The following is a 5444-nucleotide window of genomic DNA, read 5'->3' on the forward strand; positions in this document are numbered from 1 at the left end:
GGTGACTCCTGTGGCAAGCCCCGGGTCGGGGTCACCTTCCATTTCAGAGTTTGTCAGGGCAGCGATGCGTGAGGGCTGGAGCCAGATGTGGGCCCCACGGGGAGGGAGCCAGTACGGCATCACCTCGGGGCGTGACCCATGGGGGCTGTCTGGAGGGCCGGGGACCCCAGGAGCGAGGAGCTGGCGGTAAACCCCAGGGATGGAGGGAAAAGTGGCAGGTGATCACCCAGCAGAGGGACACCTCGGAACAGGCCCTCAGAAAAGCCCCACCGGGAGAAGAGCCAGCCTGCCCCCTGCCACTCCCGCACTCAAACAAGAGCTCTCCTCTACTCCTCCCTCCACCTTAGCTTCCATGGTGGGGGGAGAGGGGGCCACGGGAGTGGGGTGCAGGGGTCCAGCAGGGACGCCCCCTTTCCCACGCAGGCTTCCAGCCCTCTGGAAGGGGAGAGAAGCCTGGAGCGGGGAGAAGGACGAGATGTCAAAGTTTACAGTTTTGACTAATATCTTGGCCTGGATGTTCAAATTCCAAATGGAGGCTGTTTTCCATTTCAAGAGACCTTAGGACAGACTATTTCCTAAGAGGAGCAGAAAAGTGAGCGCTTGCCAGTGTTTTCATCCAGGGCCAGGGAACATTACTCCCGCTGCATAAATTTTAAAGGGGAAGTCTAAAGTGAAAACTCACGGCGCGTCCCATCACACGGCAAGCCCTGTTTACTCCGTAACACTGGCCGGCTGCAGAGGCTGGTGAAAACATCTCGGTGGAACTGAGAGTAGCTGAGTTCCCGTGAAAGGAAAAAATGCAAATTTGTTTTCGGTATCACTTTGAAGCTTCCTGAGTGGAGCCCTTGGCCCGGACCGACTCTCATTGACGTCAGCCCAAGTTAGCTGTATCAAAGCAGCTGTCTGCGTGTTCCCGCGCCCTTGGTCCCCGGTGCAGGAAACACACTGGTTTTGTTTCATGGGAGATTAAAAACATTTGCTGCTGCGTCCATAATTCACAACCTCTGTTATCACTGGGACCAGGAAGACTGAACAAGAAACACTTAGCTGCCCACCCCCGCCGGCCCCTAAAACCAAGGGGAAACCCACAGAGGGATGCCAGAGACAGGATTATGCATCAGCTGGGACCCGGCCCAGACCCGGGTCACTACATCCCTTCCCATCCTCCTGGAACACGAGGCAATGGTTCTCTAGCATGCACTGAGGGCTCTTAGAAGCCATTCGGAACATGGCCGTGTGCACGATGCCATGTGTCCTCCTCCACCCGGTGAGGGAGACCGGGCAGAGGGGACACCGCCCATCCCAAACGCCCCTTGCCTCTGGTCTCACGGCAAAGTAGCCACAAGCCAGGATGAGAAACAAGAGAAGCTCCCTGGCTCCTCCCAGGGTTGTTCCAGGGCTGGTGTTGACGGGAGCCGTGCCGACGGTCATGCAGCTCTCCCTGGGCCTGCTGAGACCCTGACTCTACCTTGGGCCTTCCAGTTCCTTCCAGTGTCCTGGAGGAGACTTGGGTAGGCCATGCCCAGCTGAGATGGCTAGTGTAGCTCCTGGCCAGTCCTCCTCCAGAAATCCTGATGTGATGGATCACTGGTCGAGTTGGGCGATGATTCCAGACCCTTCCACGGTGCGGCTCAGACACATCCCGTCGGTAGGTCATTTGGAACCTCCGTTAACACGCAAGGCAACAGAAGCCAGTGGATTCTTTACACCGTTCGTCTGTGTCATCCCCAGGGGAGAACGACCTCCCTGTGAGACCAGTGGTGTGGGTGTCAGAGAAGGGATGTGGAAGGGGTGGGAACAGGGGCTCGGGGGGGCTGCCGTGCACCATCCGCCTCTCCATGGTCTTCAGACCCCTTCAGTAGGGACCGGGGAGTCGGTGGGTGCGCCCCAGAGATGACGGCCACCCCACCATGGCTGGGGACTCTGAGCCTGCAGGGAGAAGGCTGGGTGGGCACCGGGGACCTGCGTTTGAGTGCTCCTCGCTGGGTCCCTTGTCCCAGACCAAGCACGGGACAAGTCTGAGCACTGCACCAAGCTCCAGCGGACACCACAGGCCCACGGCCGCCACCTCTCCATTGCCCTCTCCCGGGCCCTTCCCTGCGCCTTCCACCCCACGGGCTGGCGGGGGCCCCTCTCCCGGGATCCCCAGTCACACCACGCTGCAGCGGGCCGGGGGCCCCAAGAGGGCGGGGCCTGCTCCCTGTCTGCACCCCAGCTCCCTCCAGCCGAAACGCAGCATGCAGTGTGCCGTGTGCCAACAGAGCGTGGTCAGGACAGAATCATCGATGTCGCTGCTGCTACCCTTCATCAGTGAGTAACGATAGTTTGACACGTTTCCCTTGCTCAAGTCTGCGCAAGCCCACACAGGTGTGTGGGTTCACATCGCCGCTCAGGACTGGGGGGTTTTCTAGAGGGAGGCGGGCTGCGGGGGGAAATGTCATTTTGCCCTTGCTACTTTTAACCCACCTTTTGTTCACAGCTATGAACTTTGACTTAATTACGGGTGAAACAAGAGCGTTTTTAAACAGTAATAAATGCAGACCAAGTGACCAACATGAACTCTAAGCACCGAGCGGAGCCAGGAATGGGCCTGGGTTGTCGACGGCACACGGTCCACTCAAGCAGACAGATGGTGGCAGCAACAGAAATAAACTGGGGGAAATCCTGTTTCCCCAAATTGCTAAATGCTGTTGAAATAATACGGATGAACAATAAAATGAAGTTCAGGGTCGGCAGGGTGCCGGCAGGGTGCCGGAATGGTTCCAGCCTTCTCCCGTGGGCCGGGTTACAGCTGTAAAGGGATGTGTTTCCCAGCCTCCACAGATGGGCACACCAGGCTGAGCACGTGCTGTAAAGCCAGGCCTGTAGGAGAAGCGGCGCGAGCAGACGGCGGATGCTACATAGAGCATGGTCGTGACAGCTGAACTTGAATATCAGACAGACCTGAGCCGATTCCCGGGTCCAGACATCACTAGCTCTGGGACCCTGGCCAAGTTACTTAACCTCTCGCAACCTGTGTGTGCCCCTAGACAGTGAGACTAGCAGTGCCTACCTCACAGGGTTGTCATACAGTCATCACCTTGAACATAGAGCAGAGCGGCTGGCCTAGTCCACAGCTCAAAGAACACACTAGTCATGTTGGCTCTTGTTCTCATTAACTGTCTGACAAAGAGCGGGTTCCACGGAGGTGGGAAGATTTGCGATGTGTCATGATGGGATTTCACTGACAGAGCAAGAGGTCAGGGATTTGGTGAAAAGGAAGGGTAGCTTACGAAAATGCAGACGCGGAACGTGGCACAGCGTGGTTGGAAGCCCGCACGGAGCTCAAAGTTGCTCGCCTGACGTGTACACGGGAAGGAGAAGTTGGACAAATGGGTCTGACCCCTGCCTGGACATTTGGACTTTATCCTGTGGGCATCTGGCCAAATGACGACGGGTTTGGGAATCGAACACCTGAGTTCCTTCCCACCACGCTTTGGGCGGCGGGATGGACAAGCAACACTAGCCTTTCTGAGCACCAGTGCCCCTGAGGTTAAGCAAGGATAGTGATACTCACCCTTGAGGGCTGATGAATGGTTTACATCAAGGTTCAGGAAACTTCTTCTATAAAGAGCCAGACAGTAAATATTTTAGGATCAGCAGACCCTACAGCTTCTGCTGCAAGCACTCGACCCTGCCGTTGTAGCATGAATGTCTGGTTGTGTTCCAATAAAACTTTATTTATTAAAACAGGCACTGAGCAAAATTTGACTGCAGGGAGTAAAAAATAAAACTAAGATCATTAGTCCGGTGGCTCGGAGTTCCTGCTTTCTCCCCCTTCCTTTCCACATGCCAACAGGGGCCATTTTTCCTGGATCCTTGTATCATGTCCAGTGGTTCCAAGACGTTGCTGAATGACTTGAAGATCCCAGGGAGCTCCCCCTCGTCTCAGCTCTAGAGACTGCAATGCGTAAAGATAATTTGTTCAACAGAGTGAGGACTGCTTTGCCAGGAGCGCCGAGTGAGTAATCAATCAATCAGTCCGAGAGCTCATCTCGCATATGGCACGATGCCCTGCGGTGGAGACGTGAGAGGCACTGAGGCAAGATCCTCACACACAGTACGTGGTTTGGTGAGAAATTCCCACGTCCCTGTTGCCTGAGTTCTAGTCACAGTTTTACACAGTTTTCATTGCATGTGATTCTCGAGTGTCACATTTTCCATTTCTTAATCTGTATACAATGAAGAAATTCAACTAAGCGGCAGTGTGATTCTGTGTGCGACAGAGGGATTCGGGGAGTCGGGAGGGCTTCGTAGGGCCATCTCAAAGGGAGCCATGCCCGTGGCCAGGCCTTCTGGGGTCACGCTGGCATTGCTTGGGAGGAGGGGACAACCAACAGCCAGTGCATAGTCACCACGAGCACTGAGGGAGGGGACAGGGAGGGAGATGGGATAAAATGGGAGAAATGGGTGAAGGCAGTCCAATGAAAACGCTTGGTATTTTTGTTGTCACTGGAAGAAGTAGACTTTTTGGCACATAGTATAGATCAGGAGTCAAAAAGTCAATGCCTGGGCGCCTGGGTGGCTCAATGGGTTAAAGCCTCTGCCTTTGGCTCAGGTCATGATCTCAGGGTCCTGGAATTGAGCCCCACATTGGGCTCTCTGCTCAGTGGGGAGACTCCTTCCCCACCCCTGGCCTGCCTCTCTGCCTACTTGTGATCTCTCTCTCTCTCTCTCTCTGTCAAATAAATAAATAAATAAAATCTTTAAAAAAAAAAAAAAAAAACCTCAATGCCTGCTGGGGCTGGACAGATAGAAGTGAATCAGGTGGGCAGGAGGCAACCACAGGGAAGGATGGGGATGGGAGTGGGGCGAACCGGCAAGTGCATGCCATGTGGTCTTGGGGGCTCAAGATGGCAGATTTGATTTTGGGGGGATGCAGAATGGGTTAAATGGGTGATGGGTGTCAAGGAGGGCACCTGTGATGAGTGCTGGGTATTATATGTAAGCGATGAATTACTGAATTCTACACCTAAAACCAATTTTGCCATATATGTTAACTAATTTGAACTTAAATAAAAACTTGAAATTGAAAAAAAAGTCAGGAATTTAGTGCTCACTTCAGCAGCATATACACTAAAATTGGAGTGATACTGAGATTAGCTTGGCCCTTGCCCAAGGGTGACATACAAATTCATGAAGCATTCCATATTTTTAAAGACTCTGAATTTGCCAAAGCACTTTTGAAAAAGAAAAGCAAAGCTGGAGGCATCACAATTCCAGACTTCAAGTTACATGACAAAGCCGTAGGAATCAAAACAGTATGGTACTGGCACAAAAGTAGACACAAAAACCCAGAAATAAACCCACGATTATACAGTCAATTAACCTCTGACAAAACAGGAAAGAATATCCAATGGGAAAAGTCTCTTCAACAACGGGTGTTTGGAAAACTGATTATTTTT

At 53.3% G+C, this 5444-nt stretch overlaps 1 non-coding gene across 1 annotated transcript; it reads left to right on the plus strand.

The window, feature by feature from the left end:
- Positions 1-5091: 5091 nt before the first annotated feature.
- LOC125085348 (U6 spliceosomal RNA) lies at positions 5092-5195 on the plus strand. The gene has a single exon (XR_007122879.1). It is a non-coding gene; the product is annotated as a U6 spliceosomal RNA (small nuclear RNA).
- The last annotated feature ends 249 nt before the right edge of the window (positions 5196-5444 follow it).

The sequence above is a fragment of the Lutra lutra genome, chromosome 14 (assembly GCF_902655055.1).
Source record: "Lutra lutra chromosome 14, mLutLut1.2, whole genome shotgun sequence".
NCBI classification, from domain to species: Eukaryota; Metazoa; Chordata; class Mammalia; order Carnivora; family Mustelidae; genus Lutra; species Lutra lutra.